Consider the following 24231-nt stretch of genomic DNA (forward strand, 5'->3'; position numbering starts at 1 on the left):
GCCCTCTATTGGATGGGCTCTTGGGTATCCTCAATGTCTTCAACTTTTCTAGAGTCTCTCTCCTCTATAATGTGTAAAACCTAGCAAACAAAAAATGTTTGAGCTCAGTGAGAACTCAAATTAAAAAGAAAATTGTGTGCGACAATGATAATAATCAGATCTACAACAATGAGTGCAACAATGAAAATAATGAAAAGTGAAGAATGAATGTAAAACCCTTCTATCTATAACAAAACATTAGGTTATTCTTTAATAATGGGAAATAATAAAATATTATTAACCGAATTCTAGAATTAGCCATTTGGAATATTTTATTATATTTTGTTACAGGGAAAATGTATTTAAACTTTTATTTAGAAATAATAAATAAATAAATCTCAAGAAATATGGTTAAAAAATAATAAACACATAATGATTTATTTAAGTATTCTTAAGGATTTAGTCATACTTGAGAAGCAATAATAACTAATTAGTGATTAATTAATTATTCCTAGAGAAAAATAATATAATTAATGATTAATCCATTTATTTCTCATAAATGGGTCAAATATGCAAGTAATATTAGTTAAACAATAGTTTAATTAATTATTCCTAGAAGATAATTAAATAAATAGTGATTTATTTAATTATTCTTAATGGATTTAATTATAATTGACTAAAAAATATGTTCTTTATTACGTCATTTCTCATAGTGAAAGAAGTTTTACTATGGTAAAATTTGCCCTACATGGTGTACTTTGATCCATCTAATAAATTATGGCTAGATGATCAATTTTTGGTGATAACAGTTTTCACTAGTTCTTTCACTTGTTTATTACAATGGATGGGATGTGCATAAAATATATGGCGAAAGTGATTTATTACATGTTGATATCACTAAAGAGATATATATCAAGAAATACCTCAACTTTGGAAGGGATAATATTCTTGTATGCCAAATTAATAATTACATGTATGGGTTGAAATACCCTTAGTTTCGTAAGATAGACTTTTATTTTATTAATATTAGTTTCAAATCCTCTACATCCACTTTAGAGTATGTATGTATTGCTTGTAAATGGAGAACAATTAATTGTTTTGTTTTGGGTGGATGACCTAGACATTTTTAAAAGTAATATTAATTAAATTTTTTGTTTGAACAAATAATTTGTAGATACACTTTAGGTGATTGACCTTCATATATTGAAATGTTTTGGTATCAAGTTCTACAATTGGTTAATTATATATTTATTTACAAACCAAAATATGTGTTGAATATTTTATAGAAGTTAAGAATGTTATATTAGAAACCATGTGCTATAAAATAATAATAATAATGATGATGATGATGATAATAATAAATAATAATAATAATAATTATAATAATAATATATTTTTAAGGGAAAGATCAATCTATCCAAATTGGTGTTTGAGAATCCCTTGTTTGTGGGACAAGGGAACAACCTCTACATAATTATTTGACTGCTAAATTCTATGGAGGTGTACATACTTCACTCCCTTATAAATTTGAACATGTTATCTCTTAGAAGGAAACACATTCTCCTAACAATTGCGACCAACTATATGGTAGAGAGAATATCTTTGAAATTCGATGCTACACCCTTGATGACCTTTTCGAAGCCATCCAGATCTAACTGACAATTGATTAATCATACATTCCTTTATTATTAGTGTGGTTTCTTGTTTTCTATATAATTTAGAATAAATTCATATTAATTCCATTAAGATAATTTATTGTCATATTAAATGCATTTATCAACATGGTGTAAATGATTAGATGGATAAAGTGAACTAGTGAGCTAATTATAGTAACTTTTAATTGGTTAGATAAGGGAATGATAAGAATTCTACAGTTTCCTGTGTTTAATTTTGTTTCTAGACCCATAGTATAATCTTGTGAAGAAAAGGAAGTTGTCTCTAATTCAACCAGAAACGAAAACTATTATGGTGCAATTCATGTTGGAAACTAGTGCTTACTGATCGTAAATATGATGGGAGGACATATCATTATATTTGAGACATAAAATATGGTATATTTTGGCAATCAAAGTGCAACACAAGTCTTCAAGAATCTTCTTTCACGTAACAATATGTATCATTTTCACTAACTGAGACAATTAATATAGGACAAGGTTATGAATCTTGTTTACTATATAATATATTATCAACTTGTTGATATATTTATGAAGCCTCTTTCTAAATTTAAAATTTTGAAACTTTGAGTTAAGCTTGCGCTTCAAGAAGCTATCATTATAGGAGATGGTTGTACAAACTTACTATGTCTTCTAACTATCTATGGCATTGTACTAATGGGATATTATTGGAATATCATGATATGCAAGATAGACATACATTTAGATATCCTAGAGGTAGAAAATTGTAATCTAAAATTGACTAGGATGGTTAATTGAGTGGTTGACTAAGCAATCGACCAGGTAGTTGACTAGGAATTCAACTACTTGTTTAGTTAGACTAAATAAATTTCCTGGAGAATATAACCAGGTATCAATTAAATATTTCATCATGCATCCTTTGCAATATTTGTGAACCTTATCCTTGTCACACCAAAAGATTCTATTACATATTGGTTATTTAAGGTTTTATGGTTATTTATGCTTTAGTAATGACTTCAGGAAGAACCAAAAATAATTTTTTTATTATGAAATATTCAAACCTTCATTCAAGTTCATTTTTAGGACAAAAAATAGTAAAAAAAAGAATAGCTTGATCAAACATTATATACGATTGTATAGGTGTAATTAGTTAGACCTATATGACAATACCTTACAAATCGATAGGTAAAATAGAGAAAAAAACAAAGAGAAAGGAAAACATGCAATAAAGGAACCATGTATATAGGAGAAATTTAAAAGGAATGCAATAACATAAAAAAGAAGAAATAATAGCAAAATGCCTCAGAGAATCAAAATACCAAAGAGAGATGAAATGAAGCCAACTAAATGTTCATCACATTCAAATTTTGAAAATGTGTTGTGGATACATCTTGGTTTTATAAATATATGGACTTTTGGACCAATTTGAAGTATGTTGTGATCCAAGGAAAGGAGTTTATGCATGTTTCTTATAGAATCCTTTTTCTTTCATAAATTTATAAGTATGTTGCTTATGCTAATTACACTTAATTGTTGTAATACCAGCGTCTCAATCTAGTCAATTTCCTAGTTCTTTAGTAATTTGCAACTAATTAGTAAAGTTTGGTTAATTTTAAAGACTCCAAATGCAAGATTCCCATTAGCATAATTATCATAGACACACAGGTAAAGGTATTTGATATACATCACTCATTTCCATTCTCCATGTTTTAAAACTAATTACACCAATTATCATATATCAACCATATTTAATTACATAATTCTACAAATCGATTAACGACATTTAAGGAAGGTAACACAACCAAAGATAATAATAGTAATAATAATATTGTTGATAAAAGAGCGATAAAATTTATCATATATATATTAACTCATATCTATAAAACCAATAAAAATAAATTTAAGGATGATATGACCGCTTTTTAATGGTTATCAAATTATGGGAATAATAAAATGAAAATTTATGCCAAATATAAAATGAAATTATGATGATGTTACTACTATAATAGTAGCAATAGTAAAAAGGTAATATTATTATTAAAATACACATTAATATAAAAGATTTATGTGATACAATTCCTAAATTTATTTTTATGGTTTTAATATTGAATATGTGGGACAAGTGATATGATGTGACAATGTAAATATTTATTTTTATTAATAAAAAAAATGTTGTTATTTTATTATTATTATTCTTGAAATATATTAAAGGCTATCATGCATATTAGATTCATAACTACCAGAAAAACAATTGTAATCATTTATGCACAAGAAGGGTGAGGAAGAAAAGAAGAAAAATCATCATTTTTTCCATATAGTGGAACAATTTATTGAAGAAGGACACCAAGATTTCATGAATGGAGCTAAATTTCATGGGTGTATATCTATGAAAACAAGACTAAGGGAAATAAGGGAATTCATTTTTAGGAAAATATTAGTGGGAGAGAAAGACAATACTTGAACCCAAAAATCAGTGGGATATTGCTAAGGGGTTAAGGAGGTGGAGCTGAAGTTGAGTTCCAATGTTGTTTTCCTAGCGAAGAGGAGTGGAGATTGGGGGGAGGGGGGACTATTGAGAAGCATAATTCGTGGTTCAAAGGAACATTGAATTGCTTAATATATTTTCAAGGATTCTCTTGGTAAGGATATATCACTACCTTGAAATCAATGTGAGATAAATAAATTCTCTCTACACCTTAGAGTTATGAGTGGATTTAAGTGGGAAATATTATTGCAACTCCTGATGTTTTTCTAGATGTATTTGAGTAAGTTAATGTAAGAATTTTTCTAATAATTTCCTGAATGAAAGTATTTATGTATGCATGTTTGTGTATTGGACTAATATGTTACAAGAAGATGATTGTCCATGGATGGAGGATATTATGAAAGAGTTGAATAGGTAATATTAAGTTTGTTTTACTATGAAGGATTGGGAAAGAAAAATTGTCCAAATCCCAACATCAACATCCACTCTATTAGTGAACATTAAAAAAAAATCTAAGTGATGTGACAAAGGTAGAAGAAATACTAAGGTTGTAGGGGAAGAAACAATATGCATACAAATTGCATTAAATAATGACATATTCTATTGTGGTAAAATTGTGGCTTGGTAACTATAGAAAGGATATAACTGTTTAGGTATATATTTTTGGCATGTATTTGTGTGTGTGTGTTTGTGTGTGTGTGGGAGAAAAATAGAATTATTATAATAATAAGTAATGCAACTAAATTATAAGTAGGAAGTTTATGCCAATGCTAGTTGTTTCAGGGCATGAAAAGGAAAGGAATTTCGTTGATTGGATGAGGGACACGAATTTGTTTGTAAAATGAGTAATAGAGCCTAAAGGGAAACCATGCTGGGTGCCTAATGACAAGAGTCCACTAGCCAACCTCTGACCTAGTATCGGACTTGCTACATTAAAATAGTAGTTAAATAGTTAATATAGGGTTACTATCAATAAAATACATATATTGTAGTGAAAGATATCTATTGCAGATGCATGATAAATAAAGAGAATAAAAAATCTATAAATATCACAATTTGCATGATAATTGTATGGAAGAACATAAGAAATTGTGTTACATGCACGCGGTAAATACAAAATAATGAGATGTCGAGGGTGTAAAATACATGGCTATAAATACATTAGCAAGAAATATTGTAAAATGAAAGGAATTATACAATTATGCTTTTCCCAAATGAAAGAATAAATATTAATTTCTAGCCTTTCAAGCTTCGATCGCATCTTTATAACAATAGACAGATGTTAAAATAATAAAAGGGGTTAAGCCCTTTAAGAAATATGTATATATATACCAAAAAACATATGATGATTGGTATTTTAATTGAAATAGTACAAGTAAACCCTAAGAACTATCATACAATGAAACCTTGACCATCTACAGGCCTTCCTTGAAAGAACCCTAATAATAACAAAGACATAGGTATCAACAAACAAAATTAAAGTGCTAACAACATCAAGAAACTGTGATGGAGTGTATTATTTGAGTTTCTATAGTGGTCATGGCAGAAAGAACAAGATTGCAATCTTTTAACTCTAGAAATTTCTCAAAAACTAAAACACAAGTGAGGACATGAACTAACCTCGAGTACAATGGGAAGAACATTCCTTTTCTACCATCTATATGTGTGTGTGTTTGTGCCATAAATATTTATAACCTTCGTACAGTTACCAAGTGTTAGGCCCGGGAATTGTCATGTTTAATTCACATTCTATCCCTATTATTACTCATGGCTTTCATTTTTATTACTATCATTTTGCACAATTGTTGGGCTAGTAGCTTAAATTTGGAGCATGATCACGTAAGTGTTCATTATTTAACTTATTTCCTTTATTTCAATAAGATTTGCATCAAAATCATTATTGATGATGGTTTTTGTGTTGTTTTAGGAAGACATATGAAATCAAGATCAAATATACACATGCATCAACAATTAATTGCACCTAGTTTTATTCATGTACTAGCAATCCTACATTAGCATTCCTACACCGATTTGGGGCATCGACATTTCGACATACTTTCGGGGAAAAATGAAGATGGTTAGTGTCCAAAATGATGTTCTAGCACCTTCCCATGAGTTGGATTACACCCATGTTAAACATGTGGGTCTCTAGAAGAAAATCAACAAATCTGCTCAGAATTCGCAGAGTTTTCAAACTACCAAATTTGACCTCGATTTGCATGTAGATGGAGGTGAATCTCGAAAATATGAGAAAATGGGTTTTTTACGAGTATAATCAATTATCTATAAACAAAATTGTTTATCAATATTAACAATGTTATAAAACCTACTTGAGGGTCTTTGAGGCAGTTACATAAAAAACACCACTTTTCCAAAATTTTAGGATGCAACTCAAATTTGCAAAAGTATCCAACTAGTCAAATTCATGCACAATTTCTGAGTAAATAGATTTGAATTAGAAAATTCCGAGGGAGCTCCTCAGAGTAACCATGAAAAATTAAGTTTCTTCCAAACATATTTCCCATATTTGTATTGGTCTAATAATTACACGAGGTTCTTTTAGGTCAGTTTATGTAAAATACTATTCTTTTCAAAATTCCGAAATATGCCCAGGTTTGCAAAATTTGTATCAGATTTTTGTTTCTTCAATTAGATCATGGCTGAAATGGATATGCCATCCATGGCATGTTGTTGGGATTTAATCTCCATATTGTTTGCAAAGGATTGGATTGTCCAAAGCCAAACATGTAATGTAAAATCATTATAAAAACAAATGTATGGCTCCAAGCCTACCTAGAAAACCATTATTTGTATTCTCATGCTACTGAACTCAGTTTTGGGGGTTCTTCCCCCTTCCTTGTGTCAACTAGAGCTAGATTATTGACCTCAAGATGTACTGAAGGATTGAACTTCATTAATATAAGCTAAACCCCAGGTTCATGCATTCGTTTTCTCTATTTTCTATAATGTTGATCTTACTCTCAATGTTAATCCTTTTCCTTAAAGGGAAACAAGTTGATTGGCAAGGGCCCAGCCAACCCATCTCGTTCTCCCAAAGTTTCAAACTATGTGCTAGATACAAGACTCAATGGTGTGAGGATTTCCTTTTAATGGTGATTGTGCATATTGTTAATGCTCTTGTGTGTTTATGTATTTTTTTCACCGAGTGATGTCAGATCTGAGAGTTTGGTGTGTTGTGTGTGTTATTTATTTATCAATCATTGTTGTTTACTTTCCTTATCAAAAAAACTTCTCTTTTTTATGAGAATCTCTTCTCAAAACCATTTTGGTTTATTAATTAAGGTCGCAAGGTTGGAACATTTAAAGTTTTTGCTTAACAAATTATTTCCAAAAAGTGTACTCTGATCTATATAAATTGCACTTATGTGGAGTCACTAGCCCACCTGTGTAAATCATTACATTCATACTATGTTTCTTACTATATTAATCATTTGATTTTTAAGGAGGAATAATCGACTGTTATTATTCGGATTCAGGACTAGAAGTTAACCTTTTTCATTCAATGTTGAATTCGTTTATGTACAAGGTGTACTTAGCATAATGATAGAAGTTCGGAAAATATATGAGTATGGAATATTCCTAAGAAAATTTTTTACATTTAAATACAACATTTCTAGTTTTCACTTAGATCAATGGTTTCCCATTTATTTTTGCAAGTTACAATTTCAAGTTGCATTGTAGTTAATTTAGGATTTATTTCATTATCGCCTGATTTGAGGTTTTCTTTTCTTCACTTTTTAAATTCTTGATGGAAAACACAATATTTCAATTTATAGATTAAAGAATGAAGGATTGTTGGTTGTAGAGTGTTCTGGTATAGGAATTGTTCTGGCTCTCCAGTATAGGAATTGTTTTGTCTTTCTAGTACAGGAACAAAGTACATGAATTGTTCTGTCTTTCCAATACAGGAACATAGTACAGTGATTGTTTTGTCTCTCTACTACAAGAACAAATTTATTCAAAGTGAGAGAATATAATTGTTCCAGTACAGGAACAAGGTCATTTTGCAGCACAAGAAGCAGAATTGATATAACATAGAAAAGAAGCTTATTTTGTCTTCCTAGTGCAAGAACTAAAATTATAGGAACAAATTTTCTTTCATCGAACATTTTGATTTTTACAATTGATTTGTTGAGTGACATGAATTTTGATTTTATTTATTTCATTTAAGAAGTATTTTTCTAGTAAAGTCATTGACTATTATTTCCTGAGCGAGAGTCAAGTTTCCAGAGGTTTTTTGTGTTATCATTATATTAACTAGTGGTGCGATTAGTATCGACACAATCTAGGATTTTCTTTTGCACTTCCCATGAAAACAATACCTTAATGCTAAGGAATTTTCCCAATTTCTGCTTATAAAATCTTCCTAATTTTTATTTCTAGCTAATATTTAATCCTATCCTATACACATTCCTGTATTATGTGATCATAGGTTACCATAATTCGTAGAACTCGAATGAACTTCATAATTACCATGATCATTAAACTTCATTAACTGTTATCATGAGGCACAATGCATCACTCTAAAAGATGTGCTTCTTAAGAAGTGAAAACATAAAGATCTTAGTGACGATGAAATTCCTACAATTATTTTTTTAATGCAAGCTATTTAAGATACCGTGACTTACATTAATTTCAAAAAAATCAATTTGTACATAATCCACCTTACTTCACTCAAATATGATTTTCCACACCTAGTTTCCACATCTAACTTGGAAAATTTAGCCTATTATTAGTCTTGAATGTTACTTCATATTGGATGACCTCTTCCTAATTTTCATAGTTAGGATCTAATTACCATCCTTGCCTTCTTAAAGAAGCTACATCCTTAGAGAAAAGTCAACCAACAAACTACCAATATTCACCATGAATCCAAATTTTCAATCACTCCATCTTACTTCACCAAATAATCCACATTATTATTATTAGTTTTTTTCTTATTCACTTCTCCTCCAAGGTAAGTAATCAAATATGATCTCAATCCTTGCATCTTTTTTTTTCATTTTTATTTTAATATTCAAATAATTATTTATGAATTATTTGTTTACACTCAATTTTCATATTAAATCAAATACCACACTCATAAATATTATAAATAATAATTTTATAAGCATTCATACAATGAAATATTACAACGTACTTCTAATAAATAATAAAATAGAATAATGGTTTATAATCCTAGGATAATATCTTAATATTAACTAAATAAATTCAACCTTAATTACTCATTTCAACATAGTACTTCAATAATAATTAAAAAATGTCAAGCTCGTTCATCAAGTTTATTTAATTCATGAAGCCACATCTTATAATTTTTTTCGCAATATTTAAAACTTATATATATATATATATATATATATATATATATATATATATATATTACATAACTATCATTATTAATGTTTAAACTAATTCTTTTATTTATTTGTTATACAACTAGAATTGTCTTTCCAAAAAACTAATTGTTTCAAAAATGAAATTTTTGACACAATCCATACTTTTACATGTGATGTTTTTATTCTCCACGATATTTTATATTCGATTTTTTTATTTTTATTTTTAACACTTTACATAATAGCCATGAATACACATTTAAGTCAACAAAGGGTCAAAGAGAAGTTCAAGCATGTGCATCATGACAATGTACACTCTTGGAGCTGGATGGTGCATTCAAAAACCCCATTGTTTAATCTAGATTCTGGAAAAGCCCTTAATAGATTCAGAGATGTGGGATTGAGGTTCGGTAGAGATCAACCTTCTTTTTAAATATTTAAATTATAAAATAGTAATATTAATGACTTCGTATAGGTTTTACATGGCAAGGTAAGTTGTATAGCAAGAAAATTTTGTTTCTCACATGATTTGGGTTTGTTTCAAAAGCTATCAAAAACCTGACTTTGTATTATTATGATTTATATTTATCCCATATTTACTATTGATTCAAATGGAGGGAAGGTGGAGAGAGCCTTGGAGGCATGCTAGCAATTTTCATAGATTTGTGATCTTGAATTTTTTATTTTTATTTTCTTTACTTATTTGAAATTTCAAGGACTCAAAATCTTGATTTCGTTCATTATAAGATAATTTAAATAATAAAATTAGATATAAATTAATATAACAATGTTTACATAACTAAAAATAAGGTATCATGTTTCTACATTAAATAAAATCTTGATTTCGTTCATTATAAGATAATTTAAATAATAAAACTAGATATAAATTAATATAAAAATATTTGCATAACTAAAAATAAGGTATCATGTTCTACATTAAATAATTGATCCAATTTTCATGAAAATTTATCCATAGAAAGAAAGAAAATCTCTACCCTTTTACGGTGTTCCATACAAATTGAATTTGACATGTGTGGCTCAAAAATAAGGTGTATATATATATATATATATATATATATATATATATATTCAAATGAAAAATAATTTTGTTTTTCAACCTTCTCCAAATTACTTTTAAAAAAACCATCTTGCCTTTTCTTCTTAATACAAATATTTATCTCATTATAAATATATATACCAAAATATAAACCTCTTAGAATGTTATTATATCATCATTGTTATATTTTCCCAAATACATATCTTTTATATTATTAATAATTATGTATGTCATAACAAATTAACTATAACTTTTGTGTAAGTTTTGGATTTTGGTTTCTAGTTTGAGATATAAATTTAGTTATCTATAATTAATTTACAATATAAATTTTAATTATTTATAATTAGCTTTTATTTCAGCTATTTCAAAATCATTTTTAATTTAAAAATAAATCATAAATTTTAAGATAACAATTAAATAACCTTAAATTATTTATGAGGAGTTATATATACCTAACTTAAGACAATTTTTAATTTAAATAAATAATAATAATAATATTTAAAATACTTTTTACTTCAGGGTAAACAACTAATTTAATTATGTATATATTATTATTGTTTTTAACTCATACAAGAGTCAGTTGCTCGCGTGTCAATATATTTATTATATTTAGTTTTATAATTTGCACCAAAAGCAACAAACAATATATTTAAGCATAAACATCAATACTGATTTATTAAAAAAAAAACTATTATTAAAGTTAGTGAGGTCTATTATCATTATCATTGTCAAAATGAAACTTCTCAGTAAGTTTATTTTGACATTATATCATCAACGTTATTATTAACAGGCATGATATTCCATATATAAGAATTAATGAAAAATAATTTAATTTTCACGTATCTCGATGTACTTATTATTCATATATTGATATGAGGTTATATTGTAAGCTCACAAAATTTAGTTCTCTAGCCATTTGTTGGCTCTAAAATCATCCCTAGGAATTCGTAACAACTTGGAACACTTTTATTGATAAATAACGAAATCCGATTGATATATATATATATATATATATATATATATATATATATATATATATATATATATATATATTTATATAAAAATGAGAATTTTTTATAAAATTAATTTTAATAGTAGTTGTATATATTTATCTTCAAATCTTAGGTCAATAGTGTTCAAATCCACTCTGATACCATATGTAACAACCCTGATTTAAAATATAAAAATTAATCCATCAAGTTATATGATAAATAACCAACACCCAACTATTCAACCATTTAGCAATGAATTTTTGAAGAATATGAGTAGAAACAACTTGCTTTTTGCGATGATATTTCTTACTTATGTTTTGGGAGTTGAATGCTCTTTGAACTCTGCTAACCGCAACAAATATTTTGGGGATGACTCTCCACCCAGCGGTAGGCTCAGTTGCACATAATATTTCTACAACTAGTCAACCCCGAGCCCTCAATCAACGTACTACTGCTAGGGAATCTGTTGTCTCACAACACTTTTCTCCCAAGAGAATGGATGAAGGAATGGATGAATCTCACGCTCCTCGTATTAGATTAAATAGACCAAAAAAGGAAAGGGGTCTGCATGTGCACATTCCATGTGTCAACATGCAACTTTTATTTCTTTATTTTAAGTTTTACTTAATTTAATATTTCTCTTAATTTATTTTTTTCTTATTTTATACTTTTTTACTTTTTGTTAACTTTTAATAATCTTACTATTTTTATAGTTTACTTTTATATATAGTTATTTAGAGCTCCAATTTGTTATTTACTATTTTATTTATTTATTATTTTTTCCTGTGGAAAAATAGTAATTTTATTCATAATGAGCAAAATTACATGTTGTAGATGTTCAAAATCATATACATATTATCTAATCTTGATTTCTAAGAATCAATTTAAAAAAACAAAAATTACAACTCATCTATTATTTTCTACCTTTCTTCATTTCCACCTTTTCTCAACCACCAGTGTTGGGAGTGGATGTTACAATGGACATTTGATTCTCTTTTGAATTTGTTGGATATTCTTTGTCAGAATTGGATCCCTCTGATCTGTGAATTCATTTGTTTCCACTTACTTCCATTTCTGATGTGTGTGGCTCATGTTATTGTGGAGAGTTGATGGGCCTCAGAATGCATGCAGAGATGTGTTCTATCTCGTCCTTTTGAGAGTTGTTCTGAAATTTTTAGACATCATTTTCTACATTATTCTCTGTTGTATCTTCTTCATCTGCTTCTTCTTCGATGGGCTTAGCGCATTTCCAACCTTTTGGATTTTTGAATTGTTTCTTATTTCTTTTGGGGTCCTTTTTAGCTTGTGGGCAGGCACTGTGAATGTGACTTGTTTGTAGACATCCTCAACATCGAAAAGTCATATTTTCATAATCTAATGGTTGAGTCCACTGTATATTATTGTGGATCGGTACAATACAATTCCGTAATCTTTGGTTAAGGTCTACTTCGATGCATATTATGGTGAAAGTAAATATGCCTCTTGAAATTCTATCTGCATCAATATTGAGAAATTTACCCAAGGAGTTCCCTATTCCTTCTAATACTTTATGATTCTAGAAGTGTAATGGAAGGTTGTGTAAACTAACCCATAGAGGTATTTTAGATACCACCATAGTAGTCGCATAAAATTCTGGGAAACAAGGGATCATGAAGAGTCTTGCAGTGCCCCATAACAATGTTCCCTATTTGAGGGAATATTCCCTATCTTTAATTGTGCTAAATCTGACAATAAAAAACCCCTTGGAGCATAAATGAATTTTAAAATTCGGTGTCCATGTAAAAAATGTCCATTGATGCAAAGCATTTGATTTAGGCCAAAATCCATTAATTCTACATATGACTTCTTTGGTATATAAATCTAAATATAGCTCATTTACCTTAGGCAGTGAGACTGTTAAGGCTAGAATATGGGATTTTTGTTCCGCGATATAGGGCCTAGGTAGTTATGGAAGTGCTGTCGGTTTGGTTTGGGCTTTATTCTTCCCTTTGACTAGGTCTTTAAAAGAGCTTGTTTCTTTTGAGCTGGTTCTAGAGAATCCACCTCACAATCCCAGATTAAGAATGATGGTCAAGTTTGAGACAATACCATAATCATGTAAACTTTGTTCCTAGTAAAGCAAGTTTTTCATGCATGTTGATATACCTCGGTGAGTCTGGATTTCACACTTTAATTCACGAATCAACCTCCCCTTCCAGATCAGCTTGCATATATTCCCTCCTTGTAGCATTTTGATAAATATTTGAATCAGATCTGGATCAGTAGTGAGTGGTTATATCTGAGAAAGGGTCGATCAGCTGCCAAAAGTTCTGGATCTGATAGATTTGGTCAAAGCGCTTCCCTATCTATTACTTGAATCGTCGAATCTGGGCCATGGAATATTTTCCATGGATAACACTCCAGTTCTATCCACTATATGTGCCAAAGCTCCATAGAGGAGCCAAGATGTTTGAAAATAAATGTTGGATCAAGCTTGATGTTCCTTAGAGGGTTAAGTATGAAATTTTCTAAAGGAATGGACTTATTTGAAAACCTTCGGTTTGATTGGAATATGGTTTTTTTCTATTTCATCTAAAGTGGATGGTGAAAGAATTTGGGTTTTCGAGGATCATGATAGTACTTCCCATACATACCGTTCACTTTGATTTGGGGCTATAATCCAGAGTAGAATAGAGCAAAGATGTGTACAAACCTCTAGATCTGGCCGGAGAGTTATACAATCGGTCTTTTGGATGACAGGATCTGTTGGATCTTTGACAGATGTGGAGATAATGTTGTGTTTCGTGGAGGGGGGGATCAACTTGGATCCAACCATAGACCATGCATATGCAAATATTTATTGCTTTGATTCATGATAAGGATGTGTAGAGGGATTTCTGACCAAGACCAAAATAGCGATTGTGGAAATGTTGTGAAGGCATGCAGATCTGGGGCTAAGTTTTCCGATGTTTCCCTCGATGTTGGACTGGAAAATTTGATGATAGACACCTACAAAAACCCTTTCCACTACCATCATATTTTCTCTCTGAATCTCTCTATTTTATTTATTATTATTATTATTATTATATTCTCTTCATTATGTATTGTTTATTTAATATTATTATATTTTCTTTATTACTTACCATTTATTTACTATTATTATCTTTTCTTTATTCTTTATTATCTATTTACTTATATTTTAAGTGACGATTGGCACTATGTAATTCATTTCACTAGTTTCAATCCCACTTCTTCAACTCTATGAGCATCACCCGATGCAATGAGTGCTAAGTGGACTATTCAGAAATCATGAGAAATTAGTCAGTTACAACTACCTCTCATGGACATGGCCATAGATGAATGACTTACTTAACACAGTTCAATCCCAAAAAATGATATCTAATATAATGCACTGCGAAAAACCCCTCAGTACTTAAATTCAAAAGAGTGAAGGGAACTCTACGTGAATGGTTCATGAGGCATAATACTTGCTAAGCTGTTACAAATGGGGTAGCAAGTTAAGTGGGCTTGATTGTGGGGAAAACTCCACAGTTAAGCACGATTGAGCCAGAGGGGATCTGGGATGGGTGACCTCTTGGGATGTCCTGGTTACCAGGTGCAAGCCCTGGAAGTGATGATTGACGCTATGTGATTCATTTCACTAGTTGTAATCCCACTTCTTCACCCTTGTGCGCATCACTTGATGTAATCATTGCTAAGTGGACTATTCAAAAATCATGAGAAATTAGTGAACGGTGACTACCTCTCGAGATGAATGATTTACTTAACGCAGTTGAATCCCAAAAAATGATATCTAATATGATGCACTACAAAAAACCCCTCAATACTTATATTGTAATATTATATTATTTCATTTATTTATTTATTTATTATTATTATTATTAGGGGAATTACAGATGATTTTACATCCATCTCCTATACTTTAACTTTTTTGTGTTAGGAAAAGTCTAAAAACAATATAGTGCTAAGTGGACTATTCAAATATCGTGAGAAATTAGTCAATTACGACTACCTCTCGAGGTCAATGACTTCCTTAATTCAGTTTAATACGAAAAAATGATACCTAATATAATGCACTACAAAAAACCACTCAACACTTATATTGTAATATTATATTATTTCATTTATTTATTTATTTATTATTATTATTATTATTATTATTATTATTATTATTATTATTATTATTATTAGGGGCATTACAGATGATTTTACATTCATCTGATATACTTTAACCTTTTTGTGATAGGAAAAGTCTAGAAATAATTGAATTTCCTATAATATTGCTCCAGGAGAAAAATTCTCATCGAAATCAATTCCTTCAATCTAAGCTGAGCCTTTGCATACGAATATGGCCTTATTTCTTACCACTTCTCCACTCTCATTTAAATTTTTCCTTAAATCCAATTTTGTGCCTCCAACATTTTTATTTAATTGCCTTGAAATAAATATTGAAGTCTGATTTTTATCAACTTGATCTAGATCCTCATTCATAGCCATTATCCATGCTCATGTTGACTTTCCTAAAGAAAATGTTTTTGTTCAATCATGGATAACATGGAAATGTGTTGTTGACTAGTTGTATTCATCAATGTTCTTTCAGTATGAGCCCCTGCTTCCTTATCATCAACAATCTAATATATTAGATGATTATTTTTTATGTATCTTGAGGGAATTTTTAGGTGAGACAATTTTTCCTATGCTTCTCACTCTTTTGTTGATTATTCAACCTATTTTGGTTCATCTTCATCATTGGTCTAATCAGGTGGACTAATAAATCTTAGTTTCTTTCTTTGAGAGGTAATTCCTTGTCTATGTTTGCATCAATACAATCAATTATTTTTCATAGTATTTTATTGTAGTGTATGTAACCATTTCTCTTATTATAATGCCCCAAAAGTTTTCCTCTACCAAACCTTGCATCAAACTTTCCAATATTACCACCATTTTTCTTTATGTAAAACTTGCTCCCAAATACTCTCAAACCATTTATAATTTTTTTTTCTAATAGTTGATATGGTTTCTTGTCATTATTTGGCTAAAATTAATATTTGTTTAAAATATGAAGTGTTGTATGAACTTCTTCCAATTTTTTTTTTAATATTTCATTCATCTTTCATTTCTCTTGCCAATTGCTTCACTGACCTATTTTATTTTGCAACTACGCTAGCTTTCCAAGGGGTGTTAGCAATAGTAAATTTCCTTGTTTTTCCATTTTCTTCGTGAAGTTTATTAAATTCATTTGAATAAAACTCCCCTCCAAAGATCCCAAAGGGACCATTACATCATAATGCAGCTTCTCACTGAGCTTACATTGCCTTTATTTGACCTTAAAAGCATTGATTTCCAATAATTTTAGTTCTCAGCCATAGCTTTAAATTTCTTACAATTTTCAAATGCATCATAATTCTCCTTCATAAATGAAATCCACATAAGTATGGAATAATCTAACATTGACCAACATCATGAATATAGATCATTGCTTAGATTTTTAGTACACTCTCATCCACACAAATCTAATGGAACTAGTTGAAGTGGGCTCACAGTGGGCTAGTGGATGGTTTTTATTTGGTTTTGAAAGGAACATATATTTTATTTCCAATTTGAGATGATTTAATAGTTGTATTGCTTGTCTTGGAAACTTTGGACAAGACTCATATAACTAGCTTTGTATTGAGCTTCAGAATATGATAAAAAACTTAGGTTTCCCTGTTTTTTGTGCCACAATCTACTCTTATAATGCTTTCCTAAATAAAAATTCTCATTTTATTCATTAAGTATGTCATACATTAGTCGAGGTTCCCACAACCATTGATATTATTTCTCCTTTGTTTTCTAACTTTATCACACATCCTCTGGCGCAAATGGTAACATCATACTTTTGGTCACAACTCACACTTAAAGATTAAGCTAGATCATATCTAAAGAAGTATTTTTCTAAGATTTAACTCCTTCATTGTCCAAACTCATTGTTACTTTTACTTTGATGTTTCATGAGGCAAAGTTTCCAAAACTGACACTCTCTGTCTTGTTTCCATTTAGCGACATGAATTTGATTTTATCATCATCTATATGTCGGGAATATCAGTTACCCGCATATCAAGGATTGCATAGGTTTTGAGTGTACAAGACAAAACCACGTTATTCTTTTATTTATTCCTTTTATTTCTCCAAGTCTTGAGTTCTTCCAATATTTGGTTAACCCAAGGGGCTAATCTGGGCTTTTTGGTTCTACACTCAATTGCTTTATGTCCATAATTGAGACAATGATAATATAATTATGGTCAATTAAATGAGAAAATAAATTTATGTCCATGATATTACTTCTATGTGAATTTAAAAACATGCTTCCTTTGTTTTAATAATAAGATTTATTTCTTCTATAACGTATGAGATATGCTCTACAATCTATAGCTTTATGCCAAAAATTTGTACATGAAAAACAATTTGTGAAAATATTTTGGTACCTAGGAGAAAATTTCTTTTGAGGATATGGTCTACACATTCTTTAATAACCATGTCCTTTTTTATTTTCCGATCATTCTATATTGTTATCTAATCTATTGTTATGAATTTTCCAATACTGTTATTGACTAGTATCATTGCCCTTTTCTTTTCTTTATTTTTTTTAATATCCACTTGATCAATGTGATCATTTGAATTGATTACATGAACTTTCTCTTGCTTCTACTAATTTATGTTGGTTGTATTGATGTTTGAAACTTTAACTAATTCAATATAGTTGATCGATTCCTTCTCTTCAACATTGTTTGTGCTTGACTCTTCCTAATAACCAAAACTAGTTTTGATGAGGGGGAATCTCTGAATACTAAAAACTAACCAAACTTGTTAGATCCTTTAATGAAAATCAGGTTATGGTTCAACACGTTCTTCTCCTTTTCTAATTCCTTTATAAGGATGACTATTTCTTCTTCTATCTTTTCATATCCCTTACCCTTCTTATTCAGTTGTCATAAAAAGGTGTCTTGAAGATTTTTTTATTCTTCTCGATTAACTTTCATAGGAACAAGTGAGGAATCTTCATATTTATACTTTTCAAACTTTTCGAGCATCACATTCAAATGTTTTTGTTTAGCCATTAAAAATCACCTAGTGTACTAATCAATTGTCCTTATAAGTCTATTTCATCGTCTTCTTCTTCACCATCCTCATTTTGACCTTTATCAAGAGCTTCTAGTGCCATGAGCATAAAGTACCCTATTTTTCAATTCATTATTTCTTCATTAGAGGAATGTTATTGTTCATATTCTATTCAACTATTATCTATTTTTGTATAGAATCTCATGTTCTTAAACTTCTTTTTCCTCTTTTATTTTCCATATTTATTCCTCTATTTGTGGTCATAGTATGTCATATATTTCTTATATTAAAATTTAGTTGCATGATGACCTACCTTTCAACATTTAAAACATTTCAAAGGTAACCTTTCTTCGTACCTCCTAGATCCTCTTGTTAATATTCTAATAAATCGTATGTTTTCTTGATCATATTCATAGCTACAGTATTCTAGATCTTATTTTCACTTTTTCTAAGCTCTCAAGGCAACCTCTAGAGATGTAGACTTTCCAATTGAATATCACATTTCATAAGATTGGAATCTTCCATGCAGTCAATCCAATGTCAATGTCTTGAGATCGTGCGACTCCTCAATAGATGAAACCTTATCATCAAATTTGGATGGAAGATATCATAGCACATTTTGAACTATAAACGAATGATTCATAGTTTCATCAAGTTGTCTCATGGTGTTTAGTATCTTATCCACCTAAATAAATACATTTCTATATCCTCACATCCTTAACACTTCAAACTAAATTATGAAGAATTGAATTTTGGCTTTCTTTAATTTGTTGTAACCTACATAAGACCTTGTTAGCTTATCCCATGTACCCTTTGCTTGTTGTACATTGCATCACTTTGACCAAATTAGAGTCAAATAAACAAATCAGTATTGGTTTCATTACTTTTAGCATTTCTAGTAAATTCAAGCTTCTCATCCTTACTAATCAATACATACATATTTTTATAACCATTTTGTACTATGTTCTAGACATTCGAGCCAAGATTCATTTTGTAAGTTCTCAATTTTCCCTTCCTAAATGCATAATTTGTTCCTGTGAAGATAGGGCTTTCCTAGGGGAATATCTATCTTGGTTAGACATTGTCTAAGATCTATATCCCAGTTTTTAGACTACTCCTAAAGGAAATTTCTCTCATTCCAATTGTCAGAAACAAATATGATACTAATAGGGGGTGTGAATTAATATTATGGCCAATTTTAGCAATTATTAACAATATCTAATCATTCAATAATTAGTAATGTATGGAATATATGAATCACACAACAACCCCATAAATTAAATAACATACATACATGAGACACAAGTATTTACATGGAAAATCATAAAGGAGAAAATCATAAAGCTTGTATTTTGAATATTGTTTTTACTTCAGTCTCATTAGCTTCAAATAGAAGGAGACGCCCCTCCACTGAATTTACAAGAATCTATCTGAAGAAAACACTAATTCCTTCATCTTTAGAAGCTCCAAACTGAGTGAAGAAACAACCCCTTGATGTTTCATTGGTGCAATCCTAAAGGAAGTAAAAACTCCCTTACATTTTATAAGTTCCAACCTAAAGGGGGCACCAACTCCCTGATATATAGTTACTAACCTGCCTTACCTAATAGGTCCCTCTTTCATAATATTTTTAAAATCGAATCTGCAGGTGTTCTCATTTTTACAAGTTTGTTTTCTACTACATTCTTGTTCTAAATTCTCAGTATGGCTTCATAGACACCCACTAACACTCTCTTTCAATTACAAATCTTCTACGAACTTCATTCCACTATTTATTTTTTTCATTCACACCCCAAAAACAACACAAACAACTCCTTTTATAGAATTCATAGATGGCCAAAGATATTTCTCACACTAATAATTTCCAATCCCCTTGGCCTCCTTATACTCTACCAAATTTATCGAACATGGTTGGGTAGACAGTAACCCTGTATTAATTTAAGTTTTCTTTATTGGAATTTGGCCCACATATTTGGGATAATACTTGGTTCCTTATCTCTTTGGGGCTTATATTCAATCATTTCATATGGCTGAGATCCATTTCTCCATCAATCCATTGCTTTGTAGTTTGTCAGCCTTATATTTACATTGTTTTTTCTTCAATTCCCTAATGGTTGATAAGCCAATAATCATTTAGGGAGATTTTCCTTCTAGTACTATAAAAGATGATTGTTTCCATTTCCCTTATGTGCGTCTCTTGTAGTCCCATGTCACCTAGGGCATAACTGTGAGCCTAATTCCGCTCACTGCTTTGTTGGCTAATTGACCTATTTGTTGATCCAACTACTAATAGGCCAATATGCAAAGGGACTAACATTTTGAGAGGCTTATAATCCCCTCATTGGTTGTGCTTATAACTATCACAACCAAGCGATATGACCTTTTCTTGTTGATCACTGCTCACTTCTCACTACTTGGCAATATCCATCGTGTTTTAATTCCTTCGTCGATGGGGTGGTGTGCTAATGACATGATTACCATGTGATGATGCCACTAAAATTTTCACTAAATTCTTTACAACACTCTTCTTTTCTACTCTCCTGTTGATTAACATTCTTAGACACTCATCCTTTCCGATTGGGTAGAACAAAATGACCGAAGGCCCTACCTTTGTAAATCTACGAAAACACCCAAAAAATATTAACACCAATTTTTTTTGCAAAACTATTCCTTGACACATATCTCAATATTCTACCACATCACCTACTATGTCATTGTCATCCATGTTTCAATCCATGTCAGATATTCATACCAAGTCACATGATTAGCATTGCCACCTTCCATGCCATGTCACTGCGACATATTACTTAGAGACGATCCACTTGGCTACCCAAAAAGGCCAAATATACTAGGCATGTTTCATGACCTTTGTGTGCCACGTCTCAACCAATACATGCCATTTCCACATGTCATATCTTTACTAAGCCATGTATTTCCCTTGCCACCTACCAACCACTACTTGGGACTTACCTGGAGACACCAATTTTCCTTCCACACTCGCCAACCACCACTTGACAAACATTGCTATGATGAGTGCAACCTAATTTTTTCTTACAAGTTGGATAAGCCCCTTGGTACTTAATTTTAGCACTCTATGTCTAGGGGCTATGTTTGGGGGCTTGTTGCCCTATCACCTATCACTCATCATCCTACAATCCATGGCACATCAACATGGCTACCATCCATCACAACATGTATTCATCCTACTAGACATGTTCACTGCCACATCATACCACATATCACACATCTTAAAATTCCCTTAACCATTGATTAACTTAACCCTTTCTTTATCAAAGTATAAGCATCATTTCAGGGCCCCTTTTCGAACATGATGTTTAACACAAGTACGGGGCGAGGGGAGTCTATGAGATATGCAACTAAAGGTTGTGCACACATCCCAAGTGTTCCACACCCTTCCTGTTAACATGTTAGATCGAACGACCATGACCATACTTCAGGGGCATGACATCTTTATATAATTTTAATGACGGGAAGGAGCTGGGAGGGAGGTTTGTGATTTTCTGTGAAATGGAACTTGGAGGAGTTTGAACCCTACTGAAAGTTTCAAATTTCAACCTTTCATTTCTCTTCACTCCTCTGGAGTTATATCAAGTTCCATATACCATTGGAAAGGTCTTGGAGAGATTTATTCAACCATTCATGTTTGAAGTGATTTTGAGAAAATCATATGGAGAGAAAATTGCTTCAAATCTAGGCTACATACCAATGTTGAAGGCATCACGAAATTAATACATTATTGTTGTATCATCAATCACAACAAACTCTTCGTTAAATGACATCAATGACTAGACTTAATATCAATGACAATTAGTTGCTAACCTGCTCAATCATTAACCATGATTAAACAAGATTTTTTTTTGCATGTGCTCAATATGAAGCTTCATAGTCAAGGGAGTTATAAATGAGTCCTTGAATTATTATATGTTACCTTAATATGGGTTCCTTCATCATTTGATTGGTTATATGGTTTATATTAGTAGCTCTCGTAAGTGAGAATTTATATTGGGGACTTCACCATAGTTGAACAAGGAAGCTAATGGAATTGCAACATAAATGAATCTTGTCCATATCAAGACAAGTATTCTTGAACAACCACATAAGTATTATTTAGGAAATATTTTCTATCCTTGTTGAATATGGATTCAACCATGATGTTTTAAACAACATACATAGTCATTGATCTAGAATAATTCACATAGGTCCTACATGAAGAATTCTCCAATTAAGCATTATGAACAAGACCTTAAACCTCTGTATCATACCACTCAATTAAATTGCTTTCTTCTAGTTCTTCCATTCTTAGAGTTTTCATGCTCTAGATACATCTTAAGATCTTTGTGGTCGCCAAGGGGTGAAAACAAGATTTTTACGACCAAATTACAATTCTTTAGGACCAACCTGAATCTCCATGAATGAAATAGGTGTCATCACCACCACATAGGTCATCCTTAGTAGATATTACTTCCACTTTGACATGTTTTCTACCTTGAATTGGTCTCAACGATTTGACTATGATTATATAATGAATGTAAATTAGTTATGCCCTATACAATGATTGTTCTTCTTGAGTATTATGAGTGCATTCTTGATATAGAAATCCAGGACATTATAGGGAATTTTTTCTTCTCACTTTGAGCATTGGTGCCACCAATTTTTTTTTTTGAGACCACAAAATGCTCTTATACAAATTACCATGGTTGATAGAATAAAATAAACATCCTAGGCCCTAACAAAAAAAAATCAACCTTAATCAGTGTAAATGAGCCCTTGAAGCACTGCAAAGGGAACCAATAAAGGGTCATAGATTATTTGGGTAGGATATGGATACCATTAGCATAGTTTTAACACTTGTGATTGGTCCAAGGGCTTTGGCCATGTCTTGGGGAGACGGGGACAAGTAATTTTTACATTCAATAAAGTCCATAAAGCTGAAGAGTCATGGACAAGGCCACAAATCATCACTAAAGAATGTATATGGGATGTGAGACCCCCCATCAATTGTGGGAAGCATTATCTAGTTTTTTGTGCTACAACGGCGGATTTGAGGGGTTCAACAATAGTCATTGGAGAAATTAGGTCCTTAGGATTTAAGGAAAAGTTTTAATGCTAAACATTTCTTTTGGAGACGGATGATGAACACTATATTATTTGTTTTTAAATGGTGTAAGGTATGTGTTGATTCTAAAAGAACATGCACATATCTTATAAGTTCAGGTTAAAAAATAATAATGGAATTTTTAGTTATATGTTTATTAACATGGTTACTTATATTTAGCTTGTGACATAACAACCATAATGGTTGAGGTTAGACTATATTTAGATAAAGACATATAATATTAAAATTTAAAAATAAAAATAGTGGCATACAAATACAATCTACTATCGCAATTGAGGTTATGTTGGGTGGTTGGGAAGAATGTCCATGATCATTCTTACCTAGGTTCAAATTCTCACTTGTTTCATGATGATCTATAATCCTTTTTATAAATATTGTTGTAATGGTTTTGTTCATATAAATATTGTTATCTTGATTTTGAACTTAACTATCTATCACTCTAGCCCACCACTAAAATATAGCTCTAATAACTCACTCACTCTAACCCTCCATTAA

This window comes from Pinus tabuliformis, chromosome 4_1, assembly GCF_031772625.1.
Source record: "Pinus tabuliformis cultivar Carrire ecotype Pingquan chromosome 4_1, CPIR1, whole genome shotgun sequence".
Classification (NCBI taxonomy): Eukaryota; Viridiplantae; Streptophyta; class Pinopsida; order Pinales; family Pinaceae; genus Pinus; species Pinus tabuliformis.